The following is a 26,157-nucleotide window of genomic DNA, read 5'->3' as shown; positions in this document are numbered from 1 at the left end:
CTACTAGAGATTTATATTTGCTCTGTTAGATGATGGAACAGAAAAGAAAGAGCAGAGTGGAGACCGAAACAAGGAGATGGAACATTTGGTACCAAATGGAGTGTTTTCACAAGAAAATCTCCATTATTTCCTATGCCAGGGTGGGAAAAGAATTCTGAATAAGACTGTCTATGTGCAGTTTTAAGTTGCTTGATGTGGATATGCTTTGCTACTCATTCCCAGGACCAACCAAAATTTGCAAGCAGAATCCTTATATTTGTCGTTTGCACAGAGAAGTTGAGGAACCAAGACTAATGCTTCCTCCACCCTTACATGTCTCCCCCATCCCCTGAGTCCCTATGGCACAAAATAAGAAATACAATAAAATGCCAACTACAAATAAAGTTTTTATGGACACAAACATTTTATCCAGAAGTAGTAAGGGATTTGAGAAATCTTACCTCTGCAATTTCAAGAGCATGGCAAAGGAAAACTGAACCCATCTCATCTGGGTCTCCAGTGGCCAGGAAACTGAGAGAGAGAGAGAGAGAGAGAGAGAGAGAGAGAGAGAGAGAGAGAGAGAGAGAGAGAGAGAAACAGCACCTAAAATCTATGTTCTTAGCAAATTTCCAGTATTCAATACAATATTATCAACTATAGTCATCATGCTGTACACTGTATCTCTAGATTTATTTATCCAACATAACTACAATTGTGTATCCTCTCACCAACATCTCCCATTCACCCCACCTTCCTGCCCTGCATAACCACCATTCTACTCTGTTTCTATGTGTTTAACTTTTTTAGATTCCACATATAAGTGAGATCATGCAGTTTTTCTTTCTGTGCCTGGCTTATTTCACTTACCATATGTCCTCCACTACCTTTTGTAGTGTCACTATAAATATCAAGGACTTGTATTTTTATTTTCTAAATTCCCAAATAAAAACACTGATAAAATGCCAGTGGATAAATTAAGCCTCCTATCTTGACTCCCTTGAGCTATTGAGTTTGGACAAATGAAGGGAAGGGTTGGGAGAAGCAATCTAGTCAGATCAGTCAGTTGACTCCATTGATAGGTAAAGAATTAGCCAAAAACTTTCACTTTGAGTCACCTGGTAGGACTTTCAGACACTCAAATAATATCCAGTAGTACTGAGTATTCTTTATCAGGGCAAATAGCTATTATGCAAACAAAGATGTTCCAGATGTTCTAATTATACTAGTGGCCTGGTGCACAAAATTAATGCACATTAAAAGGGGTTTAGAGGGAATATTTTAATATTGCTATTTGCCCTTTCTCTATAATAGAAGTGTCAGAGATAAAAGAAAATTAGTAAAATGTATATGAAAATCTCCTTCCTGTCAGAGTCTGGGGTGCGCCATGGGACATAGAATCAAGTCCCTGCCCATCTGCGGCACCTAAAAATCGTGTGAGACTCAGACTTAGCTGGCCCCACCCCCATTGGGCGAGATCCAGACCCGGCCGGCCCCACCCCCGTCAAGCCCTGCTGGGCAGGGGGCACAGCCTCAGGTCCCTCGGCCTGACGCCAGGGCGGGGGGCAGGGCCTGAGGTCCCCTGTCAAGCCCCACTGGGCAGGGGGCACAGGCTCAGGTCCCCTGCCCTGGCCCAGTGCCATGCAGCCTCAGGTCCCTGCTGATTGCTCCTTAAGGCTCCTTATGGGAACTCAGCCTCCATTGTGGGTGCCGCCATCTTTGTGACTGTGTTACGATAAATTTGCATATCCCCTCTTTATTAGATAGGATTGGATTTCGCTCAAAATAAATCTGGTAAAAATCACCAAAAGAAACCCACACCCATCAATGAACCACTGTGATCATGTACATGTTCCCACCTGCAACAAATACAGAAGGATCCTCATGCCTGAAGGACAAACAAGCAGCCTCTTTTTGCCTCTCCAGTGTGGAAGTATGCTCTCCACTTCTCTTGCAGGAAGAACAGAATTGAGACCAGTGGAGAAGGAGATGAATGTGTTATCAGTATCACTGTCTGTCTGAGAATTTCTTCCTTTTATTTTGTAAGTGTATTCATCAGCTTCCTTAGATAAGCTCTCAGGCTACACGACCTCCCCCTTCAGCCCAGATTCTTCATGGAGGGGCCCTGTCGTAATCACAGGCTATCTCATTCTCACAAAGCTTCCTTCTTCTTTATGTGTGGAACCTACCGAGTGTTCTGGACTGCTCTCTGGAGTTGAGGAAGGAAGTTAAAGTATAAGTAAATGTTTGAAATATCTCACTTAAAAAAAAATGTGGTGGGAATTTTTAAGAAATGTGGGAAAGGTTTTGAAAGTGATAAATTAATGAAAAAGAGAAAATTTTACGTAGTAACTTTGTTCCATAACACAATGTTTATAAACATAATCTCCCTTTTTCTGGTTTCTCCATCTTCATTTTGATGATGTTTTGACTAGCTGTTTTCCCAAAGCACAGGATTCTAAAATTTTCCAACATTTTCTAAAGTCAACCCTGAGGTTAAACCAATATAAATTTTTATTTATTGCCACTGATTGCAACCTCCTCAAGCTCCAGGTGAGAGTGTGGGAACACAAAGAAAAGTTGTAGTAAGAAAGAAAAATGTAAAAGAAGCTAGAAGCAAAGAAACTATAAAATCAAATCAAGAATTGAGACAACTTTGTAGTAGGTAAAATACACAAGTAAACTACACTCATATATTTATTATAAGAAACCTCCAAGGCTTAAATGAGCAATGTTTGGGAATGCATCAATATATGCAGGATTATGTATTTATGTGACAGATTGAGAGCTATTTTAAAACACTAAAGTTGGTTTATATGTTGCTTGAATCACTGCTAATGTTAAAACAGATAATCTACATTTCAGTGTCCTACTAAGATATAGCTGTAACACAGAATTGTGTGACAAACATCCCTGGTGTTTGGAATAGTGTGATTTCTGCATGCTAGTGCAATGATAATACTGCTTGAATATTTTTTAAATTCTTCATTTGAGACTAACCAGAAATTAACATACCAAAACAGATATTAATCTGCTAAAATGAAAAATATAATTTATTAAATTATCTGGTTTGCTTGTGGGTGTCATTCCTAGACATAGATTCAAAATCTCTGATTCCACAAATACCAAGAGTATTCCCAGAGGATGAAGTATTACTACCCTTTATGACATTTAAAATAATATTGCTGATGGTCCATAATCAAATACATTCATTTGCCTGATTTATGTCAAAAGTAACATTGCAGTTCAGAGATTAAAGTATTCATTTTTTCAATAAGTGATTCTAGATATCTATCTGTATTTTTTAAAATGGATATGGCCTCTATGTCATTTTATACTAAAAAATTAGTTGAACATGAATTAAAGAGATAAATGTGTAAGGCACAAAAGTAGATCTATTGGAAGAAAAGATAGGGAAAATCTTTGTGACTTTTGAATAGACCAAAACTTCCTAAATCAGACTCAGAAAGACTATACACAAAAGAAAAATAATAGGACTGAATTAAACACCATGAAAAAAGCAATTCATACAGTTATAGAAGACATCCTAATACATATTTCTGACAAAGTAATCATAACATTCAGAATACACATGGGGAACACACACACACACACACACACACACACACACACACTATAAACTCAAAAGTCCAAACAAAAGAGAGACAACCCAATGAAAAACGGACAACAGACTTGAAAACATACTACAAAAAAGAGAGAGATTATCTAAATTTTCAGTTAACATTTAAAAAAAGGCTTAACTTTAATAGTGAAATGCAAATTAAAACCTCAATGAACTATCATGACACACCTATAAGAATGCTTAAAATTTAAAAATGTATACCAAATTAGAAATATTGTGGAACAACTCAACAGTAACATAGTAGACAGGTAAATAGGTACAATTTTAGCAAACTTCTCGACAGCACGAACTAAATAAAAATATGTATTTTGGGTACAATGTGACCTAACAATTCTATTTCTAGATGTTAAATTGTTTCCTATGTAACTGCCAATATTCAATTATCTGTGATTTATAAAAATGACATGTTCATATATTTCAATACCCCCCAAAAGTTTTTGAATGTTATTTTTAGAATGTATTCATAATAACCCCAAATGAAACTAAATAAAGTGTGGTCTATTCATATAGTTGACTATAAAGCAGTGAGAAAATATGATTTAGAACTATACCCAACTAAATGGATGAATCAAACAAAGATACTGTTGGTGAAAGAAGTCAGACAGTAAAAAGCATGTACTGTATGATTTGGGTTACATAAAGCACAAAAACAGTCAAAATTAATCCAGATGATAGAAGAGATTGGTTATCAACATTTGAGTTAAGTAGTGACTAAAAGTGACCAGGGGGGTACTCCTGATGTGCGGATGATCTGTTCCTTAATCTAGTGCTCAGTTCACTCTGAAGTGTTCATGAGCTATGCTTTTGTATGTACAATTTCGTGTGATTATATTTCACTAGTTTTTTAAAATAATAAGTGTCTCCCATGCTATAAAGGTACATTTTGAAGATATGTTCAAAAACACTTACAGAAATATTTAGCTTATAGGGAAAGTGTGAAGATTACTGAGAAATCTTCACCTAAAGGTAATACTCAAAGTCCCCCTTTGTTTGTGGTACAGAACACAAAGTCATACTCAAGGCAGTGCTAGATGCTGTAGAAGTTATTGGGATGATTCTGAAAGCAGTAATGCAGCAATCCCAGAGGGTCAAAAAAAGACTCTCCTCGCACTATTTGCTATGGTATGGACATAAATTTACATATGTGAAGACTGTCTCATTAGATGTGTGCAGATGTAAAGTCCAGGAACAAGTATGTAGAGCACCAGTAATTCAAAGGTGCTCAGAAACTTCAGCTTTATGGTTTCCGTTACCAAATAAAAGAGTAGTGATTGTACAACATGTGAAATGATTGAGAAAAGAACAAACTGCTTTTATAGTATCAATCACCTGCCCCTAATGGCCCTTTTCATTTCCATAGAGGGACCTAATGTAATTTTAGAACAACAGTATTTCATATTAGTGTTCACCATCAGTTTTTACCTCTAGGCTTTGATAAGCTAATGATGCTTGAAGACATTTAATATCTAAATTGTATAAAAATCTATTTTTACTTTGCTTACATGCAAATAAAGTCACATTAATTTATTTGATCTAAATTTACTTCTCTTTGGTAGTTAGGATTACCAGATTATTTTTATTCAGACACAGCTCTGCTCCTCAGTGAAATTTAGGAGTACCAGTTATGTTTCACAAATATTAATAAAACACTTTCTGTAGGCAAAGAAACACTGCTGGCCATATGTCTATAATCAAAGATGGACATTGAAACACTACCAAAAATCTTAAAGCTATAAATTTATTTAAAATAAATATTAGGCTTAAAATGAGGAATTATATTTTCTCTCCATTAAGACTAGTCTTTACATTGCAAGTCTATGCTTGAACACTAGATTCAGAACTCAAGAATCTATTATTTTTGGAATTAAGTTTGTAGTTGAAAATAGATGGAAATAAGAAATAATGATAATAACAACATCTTTGTATCACTATAGTCAATTGATTTGGAAACTGAGTCTCAGAAAGCTAGGTAATCTATCCAAGATCATATATTTAGCACAAAGCAGGGCTAAAAAATAAATTTCAGAATTGTTTGCTTAGAATGCTTTCTTCTATACTAAGACTCCATTTTCATGACAACTTGGCCAAAATATTTTTTTTCTAATTTAATTTGAATGAAAGAAAATATAGCAAGGAATGGGAGTTTACCTAAAGAAGAGAAATTGTATGCTTAACAAAGAATAAATTTACAGGGTCTCTATGTAATAATAATAACAGATATGTAAAATGAGAACCAATGCCACGGAGTCACAGTTTTGTGCCTGGATTTGTTCCAGGGCTCAAATCCTTAGGCCCCCACATCCCACATAAGTCAGAGGAACACGGGCTGTTCTTTGTGAAACTTGGCACATTAGTCCTACTCTTAGTCAGAAGGAGTGGGAGGGAAATAGCAGGGCAAAAATTAAATAAGTGGGAAGCCTGATGGGACATTCATAACCACTTAATTTTATAATCTCAGAGATTCTAGAGCAGTCTACTGAGCAGGTGATGCTAAATTTATACTGCATATGTCTCATTCCTTTAACTTAAAGACTAATCCCTAAAGAGGTCATATGAAATTACAAAATATATCTATATCTATATCTAGTTTATATCTATGTTGATATAGATATCTAAAATACATATCATCTGATTTCACTTCTGTGTGGAATCCAAAGAACAAAGAAATGAATAAACAAAATTGAAACAGACTCATAAATACAAAGAACAGACTGGTAGTCAGATGGAACGGGGTTTGTGAGATGGGGTGAAAAAATTAAAAGAATTAAGAAGTACAGATTGGTAAATACCAGATATGAAGCTATATTACCAAGCCACGGTTCTCAAAACTGCCTGGTACTGGTATAAGAACAGACATATAGACCAATAAAACAGAACAGAGAACCCAGAAATCGACCCAAGCCATTATGCTCAATTAATATTTGACAAAGGAGGCAAGAGCATACAATGGAGTCAAGACAGTCTCTTCAATAAATGGAGCTGGGAAATTTGGTCAGATATATGCAAAAAAATGAAACTAGATCACCAACTTACACCATACACAAAAGCAAACTCAAAATAGCTAAAGGACTTAAATGTAAGACGGGAAACCTTAAAAATCCTACAAGACTCCATAGACAGCAAAATTGCAGACTTATGTTGTAGCAATATCTTTACCGACACAGTTCCTAGGACAATAGGGACTAAGGAGAAAATAAACAAATGGGACTACATCAAAATAAAAAGCTTCTGCACAGCAAAAGAAACTATCAACAAAACAACAAGAAAGCCCAATGCATGGGAGAATATATTTGCCAATGATATTTCAGATAAGGGTTTAATCTTCAAAATTTACAGAGAAGTCATACAACTTAAGAAATGGAAGATAAATGATCCAATCAAAAAATGGGCAAAGGGCCGAAACCGGTTTGGCTCAGTGGATAGAGCGTCGGCCTACGGACTGAAAGGTCCCAGGTTCGATTCCGGTCAAGGGCATGTACCTTGGTTGCGGGCACATCTCCAGTAGGGGGTGTTCAAGAGGCAGCTGATCGATGTTTCTCTCTCATTGATGTTTCTGACTCTCTATCCCTCTCTCTTCCTCTCTGTGAGAAATCAATAAAATATATATTTTTAAAAAAAATGGGCAAAGGACCTAAATAGACACTTTTCGAAAAAGGACATACAGAAGGCTGAGAGACATATAAAAACATGCTCAAAGTCACTAATCATCTGAGAGATACAAATCAAAACAACAATGAGATACCATCTCACACTTGTCAGAATGGCTATCATCAACAAATCAACAAATGACAAGTTCTGGCGAGGATGTGGAGAAAAAGGAACACTCCTGCACTGCTGGTGGGAATGCAGACTGGTGCAGCCACTGTGGAAGACAGTATGGAGTTTCCTCAAAAAGTTAAAAATGGAACTCCCACTTGACCCAGTAATTCCACTTCTAGGACTATATCCCAAGAAACCAGAAACACCAATCAGAAAGGATATACGCATCCCTATGTTCATAGCAGCACAATTTATAATAGCTAAGATTTGGAAACAACCTACCGTACTTTCCGTCGTATAAGACGACTGGGCGTATAAGATTTTCCTGGGTTAAAAAGACGTTTTATATGCCGGAAAATACGGTATATTGGACTATATTGGTGGGATTAGATATAATGGATTAGATATATTGGACTACTGTATTTTCCGGCGTATAAAACGACTTTTTAACCCAGGAAAATCTTATACGCCCAGTCATCTTATACGCCGGAAAATACGGTAAGTGCCCATCAGCAGATGAGTGGATTAAAAAACTGTGGTACAATCTACACAATGGAATACTATACCGCTATAAAAAAGAAGGAACTTTTACCATTTGCAACAGCATGGATAGAACTGGAGAGCATTATGCTAAGCGAAATAAGCCAGTCAGAGAAAGAAATATCACATGATCTCACTTATATGTGGGATATAATGATCAACATAATTTTGATGAACAAGAATAGACCCAGAGACAAATGGCAGCGGGGGGTGGGGGTGGGGTGGGGGGGATGTTAGAGAGCAACCAAAGGGCTTGTATGCATGCATATTAGCTTAACCAATGGACACAGACACTGGGGTGGTGGGGGCTTGCCCGGGGTGGGAATGGCTGCGGGGGGGGGGGGGGGGAGTTCAAGCGGGGGAAAAAGGAGACAGTAAAACTTTAGACAATAAATTTTAAAAAATAACATTTTTAAAAAAGAAAGTACAGATTGGTAGTTACAGAATAGTCATGGGGATGTAAAGTACAGCATAGGTAATATAGTCAATAATATTGTAATAACTATGTATGGTGCCAGGAGGGTACTAGAAATATCAGGGGAACACATTATAAAGTGCATTACTGTCTAACCACTATGCTATACATGAGAAACTAATACTAAATAATACAGAATATAAATTTTAACTGAAATATTATATCTCTATATATAAAAGGCTAAATGTCCATCCTTCCCTCCAACTGGGAGCTATGATGTGCACTGATCACCAGGGGGCAGATGCTCAACACAGGAGCTGCCATTACGCGCACAGGCCATTTAAAAATAACTGGCACCACGGACCTGGCACCAACAAACTAACACTCAGCTTCCCCCAAGTGGGACACAGTCCCCGCCACCACCCCAGAGTGACACCCCACCAAATCACAGCCAATGCTGCCATGACCCCATGGCGTAAAATGCGGCCTACAGCCCAAAAACAGTCGCTGTGGGTGCCAGGATGGATTTAGGTGCCCAAATGGATTAGAAGAAGATAAGGTCACTAAATTTAGAAACCAAGAACCATGAGGCTGGCCCATTAGAAGAGTTATCTGCATGAACACTCAACTTTCCCAGAATCCTAGCAGGAATTGGATAGAGAAAAAGATTGTGAGCAGGTACCAAAGTTTTAGATAAATGTTGAGAAATGACCAAGAAGTCAGCATGTGACTGAGATAAGGACAGATAAAGGTCAGTATGGTATCTGCCTCAGAGGAAAAATATGCTTTTCCTTGAGAGTACTGGATAAACCAAAATAATAGTAAGCCTTTACCCATAGCACCCTTCCCCATTGCTACCTTCATAGGTATGTGATGAAAGGTGTGAGCAGCTCCCACCAGAAATCAGTCAGGTCCCATTAAGTCAGGGAGATAGAGCAAGCATCCTGTGCAGAGGTTGAGGGGTATGGGAGAGTTCCTAAGATCACAGTGGAAAGAAGATGAAGTCAGGGTAAGAGATGAAGTGAGGAAGTACTTTCTGTCCTATGCTCAGCTAAGTGTGGCATGCTTGAGATTGATGGTCTCAGCCATCCCTCCTTTGGCACAATTTCTTAAAAATATATTTTTATTGATTTCAGAGAGGAAGGGAGAGGGAGAAAGTGATAGAAACATCAATGATGAGAGAGAATCATTGATCGGCTGCCTCCTGCACACCCCCTACTGGGGACTGAGCCCGCAACCTGGGCAAGTGCCCTTGACCAGGAATTGAACCTGGGACCCTTCAGTCCACAGGCCAACACTCTATCCACTGAACCGAACCAGCTAGGGCTCACAGCACCAGTTATTTTGATATAGAAATGCTTGAATGTCCCAAGGGCTGCAGCATCGGAACATTTCTGAAATTTCAGAAGCTGGCATGAAAAATTGTAGATGGCAGCTATGTCCTGGGATGAGCAAGAGTGTCAGACGGTGTGTGGATAGGTAGTAAAGGCCCTGATTTGGACACAGGTAGAACCCCAGTATCCAGAGCAGCATGTAAAATCTGGTTGCATATGATGATTTTTAAACAGGATAACCATACTCTGGGAAAAAACATGTAGCATCTGCTGAATGAAGAAATGGAGCTTCATGATTCGGAGGACATTTGAAATCTGAACACAGGAAACTTTTTGTGTTATAGCTATAACAAGAAAGTATGGCTTTGAAAATCAGTACAGCAGTATCTATCTATCTATCTATCTATCTATCTATCTATCTATCTATCTATCTATCTATCATCTATCTATCTATCTATATAAAAGGCTAATATGCAAAGTGTCCCCTTGGGAGTTCAACCAGTAGACCGGGAATTTGATCACTCGTTATGACATGTGCTGACCACCAGGGGGCGGCCCGGAACGAAGGAAAGCCCCAGCCAGCAGCCAGAAGGCCCCAATTGGACCTGATTGCCGGCCTTGCCTAGGGACTCTACCCGTGCACGAATTTCATGAACCAGGCCTCTACAATATATATAAACACATAAAATAAAATTCATATGCTCTATATCTTGCTATATCTGGATAGATTTATAGATATTCAAGTGAGGATTTGAACATTATTCAGAACACTCATGTGTGCAGAAATTATAGTATTTTTATAGAATCAAACTTCATCTGATTCTGAGGCCTCATCCCTCTGACATAGTGGGCAATCGAGTCTTGGACTTTGGGATTCTCCAGTACCACCCCCATTCCCAATTTGGTCTTCAGTCCATGCCAATTACATGAGATTCCTTTCGCCCAAGTTTATCAATCAGAACCATTTGTCTGTGTAGCTTGGAGTCTACATTCTCTTACAGCAGCACAAGACTTGTGTAGTCTACTAAGTGTACAAGGCTCCAGTTGGTAAACACATTTGGAGGCCATGGGAGGGGCGAGATCAGTTACTCTTGTGCCTCTGGACTCTCATACGCTGAGAAAAATTTATCTCCTCATTTCTTTGCATTTCACATGTCTTCTCTTCAGTTAGCAACTCAAACAACACAAAACCACTCTGAAAAGTGCAGAGTTCTGCCAAACAAAGCCAGGAATCCAGGTTTTCTAAGGCAAGGTTTGCATTTCATTTTACATGGCGAGACTCTACTAAGGCAAGGGGTCTCTAAGAATTGGCTATAGTCAGATGAAGGGAGGAGATGTGAGAATACAGAACTAAATAGCCTGAATGAAATTGTGAATAGATTACTTGTTACATGCAAGGCCACAAATATGAAGCATATTAATTTGTATGGAAAAAAAACAACAATACCCAACTGTGCTTTAAAATTTTTCTATATGCCTTGATAACCTAGATTTTCTCCTCTTTCCATGATTATATTACATTTATCCCTTGCTGCAACACTTGTTAGTGTTAATGTTTCATTTGTTTGGGTTTGGCTTAATTTAAATTGGATGTTTTTTTTTTTTTTTATGACTCAGCCCTGTGTTAGCTCTTAGAATCAGGATTTGTTTTTTGGGGGCAGAGGGGAAAATAATTTATGTGCATTGTTAAGAATTCCTTTTATCAAAAGAGCTCCTATTTTAAGTTTTGCTGCCAGCACACAATGTGGAAACCCTGAATCTAAGATCTAGTCAGAAATGGCAAGGTGGCTCTGGGTGCTGACTGTCCTCTGGGCACTCTGAAGGTTGAAGGGGACTGAAGTTGCAGCCACTCTGGCTTCTGAGGGAGACCAATCTCAGTGTTAAAGAGGCCTAACTTCTTTTTTAAACAATGTTAGTCACCTATCCCCTTGGCTACAGCCATACATTATTTTACAATGCAACTAGTTTTAGTACCCATTCTCATGTAGAGTTTTTAAAAGCAGGCTAAAATTTTTAATAGTATGCCTACCTATGCCTAAATGTAATTTTTATGTGTGCGTTCATTCTCACCCAAGGGTATTTTTTTATTGATTTTTAGAGAGAGTGGAAGGGAAGGGGAGAGACACAGAGAGAGAGAGAGAGAGAAAGAGAGAGAGAGAGAGAGAGAGAGAGAGAGAGAGAGAGAGAGAGAGAGAGACATACATTGATTGCCTCCCGCATGGGCCCAACCAGGGCTGGGGATCGAGCCCACGAGCCAGGACCCCTCAGCCAGTGGGCCCATGCTCTATCCACTGAGCAAAACTGGCCAGGCCTAATTGTAATTTTTAAAGATACAAAACTGACAGTGTTTGCTTAGTAACCAGATATCAGCTTACATCCTTGAAACTTCCTTGTTTACATAGACTAGAATGACTTTTTTGTGTCCTTTTTTCATAGAACACCTATCCTTCTGTTCCCAGTAGAAGGTTATAGCAAAAGAGACAAAGGTTAGAGTAAGAGGATTCTGCTGAGGGTCCTTTAAGTGCTGCTTCAATTTACCAAGTCCCCTTTAACATGACATTTCACAGTTATTATCATTATAATAACAATTATAAGCACGTTTCTATGTATATTATATATTTTGCACAAAGCCTCATTTTAGGGACAGTGTATATGAGACTGCGATGGTGGCACATTTAATGAATGAATTTCAAAATAAATTACCTTATGGAGAAATATTTTGAACTTAAGTAAAAACTCAAAGTTTGGGGTAAATTTTTGTTGCAGAGCTTTTATTAAGAGCTGCTCAAAGTAACCTGCAAGCCTAATGCAAGGTATCTTCCATGTCAAAAGGAAAAAGCCAGGTCTGTGTGTATAATGTTAGGATTCAAAACTGGTATTTGCTTTATTCATGGCCTCCAAGTAAAGAAAACCCATTTACTGCAATTCTGATTAGGCAGATAGTGAAATCTGTATAATGCCATTCAGATTTCTCAAAGTACAAATTTAAGATATAAGAGTTAGTCTTATAGAATTCAAGTCTAATTATTTTATTTATCATTTAATTATTTATTTATTGTTGTCACTATTACAGATGTCCCCATTTTCTGCCCCTTTACCCATCTCCATCTAGCCCCCACCCGCCTCCCTCTGGCTATCACCACACTGTTATCTGTGTGCATGGGCTATGCACAGTTCTTTGGCTAATCCCTTCACCTTATTTCATCCAGTCCCCCCCGCCACCCCCCTGCCCCCTGACCTCTGCCAGTCTGTTCCATGAATTCATGCCTTTGGTTCTATTTTGATTATCAGTTTATCTTGTTCATTAGATTCCACATAAAAGTGAGATCATATAGTATTTGTCATTTTCTGTCTAATAATCTCCAGGTCCATCCATGCTGTCACAAAAAAAGTAAGATTTCTTTCTTTTTTACAGCTGTGTTGTGGAACAGTGATTTAAAAGCTTTTTAATGAAAATGTATTTCACCATAGAACTTAAATTTAAGAGCCTCTCTTTCCTTTTTGAAGCATTCCACTTACAAAATTGAACAAATCTTTTCTAGTTTTTCATGGGTATTTGTAACGATGTGATCCATAGATACAATTTTATTTTTTCACTAGAGTCCCGGTGCATCAAATTCGTGCACGGGTGTGTGTGTGTGTGTGTGTCGCTGAGCCCAGCCTGCACCCTCTCCAATCTGGGACCCCTCAAGGGATGTCCGAATGCCCATTTAAGCCCGATCCTGGTGGGATCGGGCCTAAACGGGCATTCGGACATCCCTCTCACAATCCAGGGCTGCTGGCTCCCAACTGCTCGCCTGCCTGCCTGACTGATTGCCCCTAACCGCTTCTGCCTGCCAGCCTGACCAACACCTAACTGCTCCCCTGCCAGCCCAATTGCTCCTAACTGCCCTCCCCTGCTAGCCTCATCACCCCCAACTGCCCTCCCTGTAGGCCTGGTCCCCCCCCCCAACTGCCCTCCCCTGCAGGCCTGGTCCCCCCAACTTCCCTCCCCTGCTGGCCCCATTGCCCTTACTGCCCTTCCCTGCCAGCTTTGTCACCCCTAACTGCCCTCCCCTGCTGGCCTGGTCTCCCTTATCTGCCCTCCCCTGAAGGCCTGATTGCCCCCAACTGCCCTCCCTGCAGGACTGGGTCCCCTGCAACTGTCCTCTCCTGCAGGTCTGGTTCCTCCCAACTGCCCTCCCCTGCTGGCCATCTTGTGGCAGCCATCTTGTGTCCACATGGGGGTGGCCATCTTTGACCACATGGGGGCAGCCATCTGTGTGTTGGAGTGATGGTCAATTTGCATATTACTCTTTTATTAGATAGGATATATTGTGCAGTTACAGAGACTACTTTTAGGCCATGAAATGTCTTTTAATGGTAAGAAGTGTCACTTGTGTGATTAGTTCAAACTACATAAATGGTTGTGCCTTCATGAATTTGTCTCTTTTAACACCTATATCTATCTACACTTTGAGGTCTTTCACTTAAATAAAATTCTGGCCAAACTCTATTTCACTGTCATGTGAATGCTAATAAGCTAATATGTGTTACCAGTTTTATGACAAGTAGCTATGCTTGAAATTGAAATTCTTAAGCAAGAGAAGTTATTAGCAGATAGAATCAGCATACTTAGACATGTAGGATTATAAAAGTTTTGGAATCAGAGATTTCTTGTTCATAAGAGTTTAACTATTCCATACTATAGAATTTGTGCTAAGCAATATACTTCACCCAGTCTGAAAATCTACCTCTCACATCTGTCCTCTATTTTATGATAATTCCTTTGATTCTTGAAATTTTTTGTGCCTTAGCAACCACCTCATAAAAGTGTTAATACCTGATACTGTTAACATTTGAAAAACTTCATTGGGAACACTTCTGAGCAAATAAGAACAGTGACAGAATATAAATGAAAATAAAATACATAAACTTTAGGAAAGAATGAAGATGAAGAGGTCTCTGAAGGAAAATGATATTAAAGATCAAATTTTTATTATCTCCAAATTTTGCCTCAGATAACTTCTTTTGAAGTCATCCAAGCCTTCTAAATTGATAGCTTTAAACTATATTAGCTAAGCAAGTTTTAAAAATGTAGAGTCTTCTTTGTTCTCTATGAATATCTTTTATGACACTATTCTAATTCACAGTACTAATATCAGGGAGTTGAATTTGTTTCCATATTTTCCAACAATCTTTGCACAATTGCTGAACTTTCCTTAAAAAGTTATATACTTAAGTGGCGGACTTTTGAAGCACTTCATGAATTTTAAGATAAAGAGTGATGTGAAATATCACAACTGGGTTTGGTGTGTGCCTTTCCATGGGGCTACCTTTTCTTATCAATAAAAGGGCCAGACACAGCATAGTACAGACAGGGAAATAAGTGTACTTTGGAATCAGAGAATGTTGTCTCCTTAAAAGGTAGATATGAAGTGGGAAGAGATATAAAAAAAGAGTTGTTTTGAAAGTTTCCTTAATAAAGCAAATACCCCACATATTAGAGGAGGAAGGAGCTCGACAAACTGGGAGAGATGGTAAATAAAGCTGAGAATGGTTTCCGAATTGATTTGCCTCTAGGAAGTGACTTCATCAAAAAACCAAAAGAGCCATCACTCTAGGTCTCAGGAATGATGGCATGATGTCAAAGTGCAGAGACCTGGATATGGAATCAGCATAGAGAGTGGAGGCAGGCATCCACAGGACTGCGCAGAACTGGACATGTCAATAAGAAACATGGCAAGAGTATGCTGATCTCATCCTGTTGTCTTATGTGTGGCTTTAGAAGAGTAATGTATGGACAAGAAGTAAGCCCCAGAGTTTCTTGGGAAATTGAAAATGTGTGTAAGAAGGGAAGGTCCGTATTTGAATACCACAACCTCTGGTGAATGTCCCTCGCCTTCTTCCCTTACTTAACCTGTTGAATCACATTATTCCTTCAAAATACTTCCCCACCGTACTGATTTTAGAAATTATATCTTTTACCTCAGGTCTCTGAATCACCTTTTCTCTTAGTAATAAATGTCCATATATAAATAAGACAGTTACATTTTTTGTTTATTAGCCATTTCATATAACTCCAAAAACAAATAATTAAATACTTCTCCTATCACAAATACACTAAAAACTGCCAATCTGAAATTAGCAAGAAAGTTTTATTTTGTTTTTAACAGACATAATATCACATGTTTTCTTTTGTTTATCCTCTTTCCCATTTGACCAACCATGGTCCTCTACTTGAATATCTTTTAGGGTAACCACACTCAGGAAATACTACCTCTAGACAAAAGTAATTTACAGAAGGTACCTTGGAGACTCATAATGTGACAGTAAGAACTCAATGCTATCCTTGCAAAGATTCCGTAAAACTCCAATATATGGGGCATAAAATCTTTGGAATAGAATTTCAAAATTTTTTCAACATCTAATCCTGAGAAACAGCTTCCTACATTTGACCACAACTCCTGCATTCTCAACTCTCTTGATGGAGACACTTAAAGCAAAGGGTGCTGATTCTTTACACCCAGTGTCTGAGCAGAAGAATGGAAAGGGCTATCAGGACAGGACTCAATAGCTGCACTGATAGCCTACTTCAAGCCAATGAAAAAGCAATATCTATCTAGCACAGGAATAGCAAACTCAAGCCAAGTAAGCCAACACCGCTTAGTGCTTCCATCTCAGTGCTTATCAGTAGCACCAGCCCTGGCCTCAGAAGCTATGTCAACACAGCCACACAGAAAGACACTATAACTGATGATAAAGACCACCTAATAAAAGCCCATTGGTCCTCTTAGAATAGCTTGTTTGTAGAAACTGTGGATCAGTCTTAATTTCACAGGGCACTCTCTAAGATGCTAACTCACCGGGAAGCTTAGCCATCTCTGGATTTTACATTTGGGGCTTTTCTATCTGAACTTCAATCTTTTGGCAGTGATTCTTTCTCCTAGCCCATACCCATTTCCATATGCTTCCAGCGCAGATTGTATATTCCACCTTTGAAAGTAACAGCTTATATATTCAAAATGATGTCTAAATATAACACTTAATGTTTATTATAAAAAAGGGGAATAACACTTTGTGATCTACTAATATATCCATGATTTATTCTTCAGTTTACTTATTTCCTTAGGGTAGGATTTTCTTTTGTGTTTAAGATATCTCTGGATCTTCTTCATAAAGATATTTTTACAGTGTAATTTAATTTAGTCTTAATAGGAGAATTTTAAATACCTTTTTTATCTTTTTAACATTCCTTGTGCCTTTGGACAAGCTTCAGAAACCAAGTTTAGAGAAAGAAGTCTTGTTTTCATATGTATATAAAATAAATCTACGTCATGTTTCCATAACTAACATAACACTATGTCCCTAGACATTTCCTTATTGAAATCCAAGGAGACTTTGAAATAAAAGACTCTTAAAAGCCACAATTCTTGTTGTATCAGCTGCATGATTCCCTCACCATTATCAGTCAAGTAAACCTAGCTCAGAGAACAATTTCCACAAACAGTGTTTAGGTTATATTTCACTAGACTCGTCTAACTCTTCAATCCTGTTCATTTCCCATTATTCTACTGATCAATTCATATCTTCTGAAGACAAAGAACATTTCCCAAATTCAAAACTTACTATAAAGCTACAGTAATACAAACAGTGTGGTGTTAGCAAAACAGGCCAATGGAACAGAATAGAGTGCCCAAAGTAAACCCCACAAATATAATCAACCCCTCTTTGACAAAGGAGCTAAGACCATACAATGGAGTCAAGGTATACTCTTGTACAAATAGTGCTGGAACAATTGGACATCAACAGGCAAAGCAAGAATTATGGACTTAATATCCTTCATAAAAATAGCTCAAAGTGGATCACAGACATAAATGTAAAACGCAAAACTATAAAACTCCTAGAAGATTACATAGGTGAAAACATATGATGCCTTATAGATACAACAAAAACACAATTCATGAAAGAAATAATTGAAAACTGAATTTTATTCAGTGAAAAACTTCTCAGTTAACGACAACATCAAGATAATTAAAAGACAAGCCACAGACTGGGAGGAAATATTTGCAAAAGACTCACCTCATAAAGGATTATTATTCCAAAATATAAAGAACTCTTAAAACTCAGTAAGAATATGAGCACCTAGATTGCTGGTGATCACTACTATAAATTTTTAGGACAGCTACAAGAAACAAAGTATTTTGTTCAGGTCCTCTGCCTATCTTTTTTAATTGGATTGTTTATTTGTTTGGTGTTGAGTTGTAGAAGTTCTTTATATATATTGGATATTTACCTCTTGTGGGAGTTATTGTTTGCAAATATCTTCTCCCATTTGGTTGGTTGCCTTTTTGATTTGTTGGCGGTTTCCTTTGATAACGGCCAATAGATACATGAAAAGATGCTAAACGTCATTAGCTATGAGGGAAATTCATATCAAAACTATAGTGAGATACCACCTCACACCTCTCAGAATGACTATTATCAACTATAATAAGTGTTGGATTTGCTATGGAGAAAAGGGAACCCTCATTCTCTGCTGGTGGGAATATAAACTAGTGCAGTCACTATGTAAAATAGTATGGAGGTTCTTAGAAAAAATAATAATGGAATTACCATATGATCCAGTAACCCCTCTTTGGGTATCTATCCAAAAAGTTTAAAAACATTTATTTGCAAAGATATATGTTCATTGAAGCATTCTTCACTGTGGCCAAGACATGGAAACAACCAAGTGTCCTTCGATAGAGGATTGGATAAAGATGATGTAGTACATATATACAATGGAATATTACCCCACCATAAGGAAAGGTTACATACTACCATTTGCAACAGCATGGAGGGACCTTGAGAATATCATGCTAAGGGAAATAAGTCAGTCAGAAAAAGCCAAGAACTGCATGATTTCACTCCTATGTAGGATGTAAAACTGAAACTCATAGACATGAACAAGAGTATGGTGGTTACCAGAGGGAAGGGGATAAGAGGAATAGTAAAGGGTAAGGGGACCAAATATATGATGACAGAAGATGATTTGACTTTGGGTGGTAGGCACACAATGCAATGTGCAGATCACGTGTCCTGGACATGTACACTTGAAACCTATATGATCCTATCAACCAGTGTCACCCCAATACATTTAATTTTTAAAAGGAAACTAAAGAAACAAATTATTTTGACATTGCCAGGAAATCATGTAAAGCAAAGTAAGAATAAATGGTTTCAGGACCCTTGTATCACATGTTTTAAAGGGAGGATTACTTTTTTTTTTTTCCTACATATATTTTATTGATGTTTTACAGAGAGGAAGAGAGAGGGATAGAGAGTTAGAAACATCAATGAGAGAGAAACATCGATCAGCTGCCTCCTGCACACCCCCCACTGGGGATGTGCCCGCAACCAAGGCACATGCCCTTGACCGGAATCGAACCTGGGACCCTTGAGTCCACAGGCCGACGCTCTATCCACTGAGCCAAACCGGTTTCGGCGGGAGGATTACTTTTTAATCTTAGATTCTAATTTGATTTTGTGGAAATGAAAAGCTTAAAAGGCCATGTTGCAGATGTATAAAAATTCATATGCCTTCTTCTTCAGGCACCCAAGCAAGGACTAAGAAAAATACATTAGGCTTTATTTTTATATTGGAGGTCTCTGTTGATTACATATATTTTCCTCAACCTGTAAGGAGAAACAGGTTGTTAAGTTTGATAGAGACAACATAAAGTCAAGTAACAACAGTAAGTGTTTACTCAACTATCATTAGCTGAACAGCTCTGGGATGAGGAGTTCAAGCCCTTGATTTAGAGAGCACTAATCTGGCATCACAAGCTTAAATGTTACCAAAGTGCATGTTTTGATTCATGTTGAGCTAGTAGGAGAAGTGGTTTTATGCCCTGAGAAAACAAGTCCTTCCCCCTGCCTTCTTTCTAGTATTTAGCCTCAACTTGCCCTGATTTAGGTGTCTATTAAAAACCCTATTTAAACTTGTCGGTTGGAAAACATATTCTGAAGCCGAGTCAGACTTTAGATATATAACAAAACAAAACAAAATAAAAACACATCTTTTCCTTATTGAGAAATCTTCACCTATTCTGAACACAGTATTCGATAGCTTTTTTATGCTTTTAAATACGCTTATCTTGTCAACCAATATATCCTTTATTAAAATATTGATTTCAGACAGGAAGAGAGAGGGAGAGAAACATCAATAACGAGAATCATTGATTGGCTGCCTCCTGCACCCACCCTACTGGGATTGAGCCCACAACCCAGGCTAGTGACCTGATCAGGAATCCAACCATGATTTCCTGGTTCATAGGTCAACACTCAGTGACTGAGCCACACTAGGCGGGCTCAGCCAATATATTCTTAAATATTATTTTAATGAAATCCACTAAGTATTTAAAAATTGGCTGTTTTTTATAGTGATGATGAATTATTTAGTGTTCATATTCCCTATAAACCCAGTATTTAACCATTTTACATGGACTTAAATTTGTTGCTTTAAAAGTGTTTGAAAATGGAGCCTTAGCCAGTTTTGCTCAGTGGATAGAGCATAGGCCTGCAGACCAAAGGGTTCAGGGTTCGATTCTGGTCTGGGGCACGTACTTTGGTTGCAGCCTACTCCCCGGCCCGGACCCTGGTTGGGGCTCGTGCAGGAGGCAACCAATTGATGTGTTTCCCTCCATTGATATTTCTCTCTGTCTTCCCCTGTCTCTTCCACTCACTCTAAAAATCAATGAAAAAATATCCTCGGGTGAGGATTTAAAAAAAAAAAAAGTGTTTGAAATGCCAGTGAGTTGTTGATCCTGCTCTTGGCACCCGGTATTACTGCAGAGATCTCAATGTCCTTCCGCTTCTACTGCCAAAGAATGAGCTAAGCAATTTGATGCCATCATTTGGCTCTGGGGGCATCCAATATGGTACCCTGGATATACTGCTACTTACTTCTGCTTAGCACACATTTAACATCAGTCTAGATAATAATTTCTGGCCTTCTCTGTCCCGCATATTCTGACTATCGCTTAACTAGTAGTACTAATCAATAAAAAGAAAATTGAAACCAATATAATGTAATTAACTTCCAGCAATGTTTAAAGAATCTGCTTAGATGTTAATCCTCACATTTTCTTCCAACAGTTTTTGTTGTAGTAGGTGTCCATTTGCTGATCATGTATTCTTCTGTCTAAAAAGCTGGGATATGATCAGAGTCATCATTCTCTTTAGGCTCATCTATGAGTTTTTAGAGTGCCTTGACCAGTACTTTTTAAGAAAGCATTACAATGGCATTAAGACTTCTATGCTTCATCCTGGTTATGCTACAAATTTAGTTATATAGTCTGACCTCATTCCGAACCTCTTTTTCCTTTTCCTTATCTTTAAATTGAGACAAGTTCCTTACGGTCTTTTCTGCCTCCAAAAATTCTTCAAGTTTATGGCTGGATATAAAATCTACACTTCAGATGAGCTATCTTTGAGAATATATGGCTATTAAAATATAGGCATATACAGTATATTTTGAGTTTGACATGGTAACTCCTCTAGGGTTAATATCAAGAAGACTAGAGAGAGAAACAATACATTTTTATGCATTCTATTATATAAAGACTCATTGCCATATCAACCCAACTTTTATATTAGTTAATAGGGACCCAGTGCACGAATTCATGCACCTTGAAAGGAACTGTGGACCTCAAGGCTGCAATAGGCACAGGGGTGGGTCTCAGCCCATCCTCTGCGCCCCTGCCTGGCCCCTCCCGCCATGGCCCCTGGTCCCCTGTCTGCCGGCAGCCCTGCTCCTGCCACTGCTGTTCCCACACGCTGACAGCCCTGGCCCCGCTAGCACACACTGATGGTGCCAAGTGATCGGGACTGGCACAGGGCACTGGCAGCGGGTGCAAGCGGCGGCTCCGGTGTTGGCAGCAGGTGCGAGTAGGGCCAGTGCTGGCAGTGGGTGTGAGCAATGGCTCTGGTGCCGGCAGCGGATGTGAGTGGGGCCGGTGCCAGCAGCAGGTGTGAGCGCCAGGCAGGACTGCAGCGCGCAGGAGCAAAGAATTTTCAGTAACCGGCAGAGGCTCACCCTGATGATAATGACCAGCGCCCTGCCTTGGTCTGGCTCCCCCGCTCACCTGCTCCATCATCCCACCGCGGCCAATGCCCACCATGTTCTGCACATGTCCCCTGGTGGTCAGTGCACGTCATAGCAACCAGTTGTTCAGTTGTTCTGGTTGTTCCGCTATTTGGTCTATTTGAATATTAGCTTTTTATTATATAGGATATAGGATGGTTCTTTGGTCTCAAGTTAGCATAGCAGAAGCACCTCCCAGAACATAGTGGCAGGCAGTGCACCTGGACCCTCCAAAGAGCTGACCCAGAGCCAGGAGAGCCATCAGGAGCTGTGTGGCAGTTAGAACTGGTATTTCCCTTTAAGCAGTTTCACCTATAGCTATTAGCTTAAAGAGCATATTTTCAGAAGACCTTTGCCTTTCCCAGCTTCCTCCAATCTAAAGTATTTTCTCCTGTTACACTTTCTCCATTCAAGTGTCTTTGCATTCTTGGTACTTTAGAGACTTTCTATCACATATTTATTCTAGGGGTGTGCTTATTTAATATGTATCTATCTGTGTTCTCCTCGCTGTAAATGTAAGCTCTCAGAAGGCCTGGGTCATAACCATTAGGTTTATTAATGTTTCCCATGCATTTACTGAATGAATGAATAGGCCATATGGTCCTTTTCATTTTTACTGCTCTCTGCATAGTTAGACTCATTCTTTTCCCCACTTATGTATAGGCGTGCTTCCTGGTTTTTCCATACATGAATGTGATTCTGACCATTGGTCATCTACCTATGAATCCTACTTCTATCTCTGAGAGCATCATCTAAACATATAAAAGCCTAAGCAACCATTGTAACCGAATGGACGACCGAACAGGCTGTGCGGGGCGACTGGGCTGGCAGGGGTTTAGTGAGGGACAACCAAACGACTGAGCAGCAGGCTGCATGGGGCAACCAGGCCGGCACAGGGGTCAGTGAAAGGTGACCAAACGACTGAGCAGCAGGTTAAGTGGGGCAACCAGGCTGGCAGGGGGGGCAGTAAGGGGCGACCTGGCTGGCGGGGGGGGGGGCAGTTGGGGGTGACCAGGCCAGCAGCAGGGGCAGTTAGGGGTGATCAGGCAGGCAGGAAGGTGAGCAGTTAGGAGCCAGTGGTCCCGTATTGTGAGAGGGATGTCCGACTGCCAGTTTAGGCCCGATCCCTAGGATCGGGCCTAAACTGGCAGTCAGACATCCTCTGAGGGGTCCCGGATTGGAGAGGGTGCAGGTTGTGCTAAGGGGACCCCCCACCCCCATGCACAAATTTCATGCACTGGGCCTCTAGTTGTATAATAATAGAATGTAAGGGTTGAAAGTGCCCCATCTGGCCTCATTTAAATTACGAATTAAAAATAAAATTCTTGCCCTAGCTCAGTGGTTGGCAAACCACGGCTCGCAAGCCACATGTGGATTGCGAGCTGCAGTTTGCCACTCTGTTGACTAATGAGTTTGCCGACCACTGCCCTAGCTGATTTGGCTCAGTGGATAGAGCGCTGGCCTACAGACTGAAGGGTCCCAGTTTCGATTCCATGTGGGCTCATTCCCCAGTAGGGGGAGGGCAGAAGGCAGCCGATCAATAATTCTCTCTCATCATTGATGTTTCTATCTCTCTCTCCCTCTCCCTTCCTTTCTGAAATCAATAAAAATATTTTTAAAAAATAAATAAAATAATTCTGAGGGCACAGTAAGGGAGAGATGCCAAGATCCCATCTAATAATAGACAAATATGCAAATTGACCACACCTCTGACACATCCACAAGCCACGCCCACAAGCCACGCCCACCATCCAATCAGAGCGAGTATGCAAATTAACCCAAACCAAGATGGCTACAGCCACAGAGAGCAAGGTTTCCTAGGTAACAGAGGAAGCCAAGCTTTCTGCCTGCCCTGGCCAGGCCTAAGCCTCCACTCAAGCTACAAAGTTTCAATTATAGAAGGTAAACAAATTCAAACAAATGGCGGCAGAATGGAGCTTGAGAGAGCAGGCCAGGGTTGCCGCCGGCAACAGGGGAAGCAAAGCTTTCCCCACACCCTGGCCGGGCCCACCCGCTTAAGGCAACAAAGTTTCAATTATAACACCAACACAAATGGCTGCCGGCCGCGGAGGGAGCCCCAGGCTTGGCTCCGCTCCAGGCTACAAAGTTTCAATTGTAGAAGGAAAATAAATTCCAGATACCAGGGCCTCCGCTTGCATTGCCAGCGGGCGTGGCCGGCCTGCAAACCACCACAGGCCCCTTGCTCAGGCCGCTCCACACCCCAAGGGCACCCCCACCTGATCAGGGACACTCTTCAGGGCAAACCAGCTGGCCCCCACCCCTGTACCAGGCCTCTATCCTATCTAATAAAAGAGTAATATGCAGATTGATCATCACTGCAACACACAATATAACTGCCCCCATGTGGTAAAGATCCTGCCCCCATGTGGACACAAGATGGCCACCACAAGATGGCCAGCAGGAGAGGGCAGTTGGGAGGCACCTGGCCTGCAAGGGCGGGCAGTTGAGAGGGACCAAGCCTGCAAGGGAGGGCAGTTGGAGGTGATCAACCCTGCAGGAGAGGGCAGTTAGGGGTGACCAGGCCGGCAGAGGAGGGAAGTTGGGGGTAAACAGGTTGGCAGCAGAGTGGTTAGGGGGTGATCAGGCTGGCAGGCAGAAGCAGTTAGGGGCAATCAGGAAGGCAGGCAGGCAAGCAGTTGGGAGCCAGCAGTCCTGGATTGTGAGAGGGATGTCTGACTGCCCGTTTAGGGATCCGACTGCCCACCGGGATCGAGCCTAAACGGGCAGTCGGACATCCCTCGAGGGGTCCCATATTGGAGAGGGTACAGGCTAGGCTGAGGGACAACCCCCCTCCGTGCACGAATTTCGTGCACTGGGCCTCTAGTTACAATATAAGTCTCTTTCCCCCTATAAAAGCAGGGAGAACAGGATCATTCAGTCTCTTATGAATGTAAAGAACACTGATGCATATAATGCAAAAGTTTTTAGATTGTACTACATACTCAGCACTGATGCTGGGAATTGTGAGGGATTTAAACAACAACAACAAAATAAGGGAATGTACAAAGTCCTATTCTATGGAAACTGATTAACTCAGAATTTAAGCTTGGCATAAATTAGATGATTACAAATTAAATAGAGAAACAGTCTTCTAGGATCTAAATAATTATGGACTTGTCTCTTTGGAAAATTTTTGATTTATAAAGATCAAGTCCTTAATGAGTTATGCAAAGCATGTGAAAAAAAAGATTACCCACATACACTAACATATAAAAAAATTAGTGAAAAATGAGAAAGTGTTTAAAATTTCCAAGAGAATAGATATTATCGAACTTTCCATAATCATTCTTGTGTATAATAAAGAAACATTAGAAGATAATAGAAATTAATACAGTGGTTATCTAGGTGGGCAGAGAATAATGAGGTGGAAAGGATAGGCGTACAAGCTAGTTGTTTCAACAGTGTAACTTTCTGTATAGTTATGAATTACTTGACACAGTTTTGACACTGAACTAATTTTTCATTAGAAGAGATACCTATTACATTGAGCAAGGCTAGAAACAAGCATTTATTGTCCTAAACTTATCAGCAATAATTCTTATTTGCTAGACCAATCAAGTATTATCTATATATATAAATGGCTAAGTGACCGACCGACCATCTGTCCATCTGTCCGACCATCCACCTGACTGAACGGCCGGTACATGTGACGTGGACTGGCAATTTAAGAATAAACATTGACTTGCACACATGCAATACCTATAAAGCTCTTGCTGATGCCAATCACACGCGTGTTTTAATTTTATACTACTAGAGGCCCAGCGTGCAATATCGCTCGCCCCCGCCCACCTGCCCACTGCCCTGCCGTGCTCGCACCCCGCCCACCTGCCCTGCCTCACTCTCAGCCCCGCCCACCCGCCTGCCACACTCACAGCTGTGCTCACAGCCATGCTCACAGCCATGCCTGCCTCACCACACCCACCTGCCCACCGCCCCGCCATGCTTGCAGCCCCACCCACCTGCCTGCTGTGCTCGCAGCTGTGCTCACAGGTGCACTCGCCTCGCCGTGCCCATCCACCCGCTGCCTTGCCTGCCCGCCGCTCCACCATGCTTGCACCCCGCCCACCTGCCCTCCACACTTGCAGCCATACTCACAGCCATGCTCACAGCCATGCCTTCCTCACCGTGCCCACCCACCCGCCATCCCGCCCGCCAGCCTTGCTGCAATCAGAGCCTGTGGGCTGCGGGGAAGGGTTCCCCCCAGAGGTGCTCCATGCACCTCATGGTGACCGGTCATTTGGTCGTTTTGGTCATGACACCTCTTGGCCTTTTATTATTATGATATTATATATACACTATTTGGACATCTAATTTTTTCAGTAATGTAATTACTGCACAAATCTTTCTTCCAATTAATTTCCTT

The sequence above is a fragment of the Cnephaeus nilssonii genome (genome assembly GCF_951640355.1).
Source record: "Cnephaeus nilssonii genome assembly, chromosome: 9".
NCBI classification, from domain to species: Eukaryota; Metazoa; Chordata; class Mammalia; order Chiroptera; family Vespertilionidae; genus Cnephaeus; species Cnephaeus nilssonii.
This window is presented reverse-complemented; position numbering follows the sequence as displayed.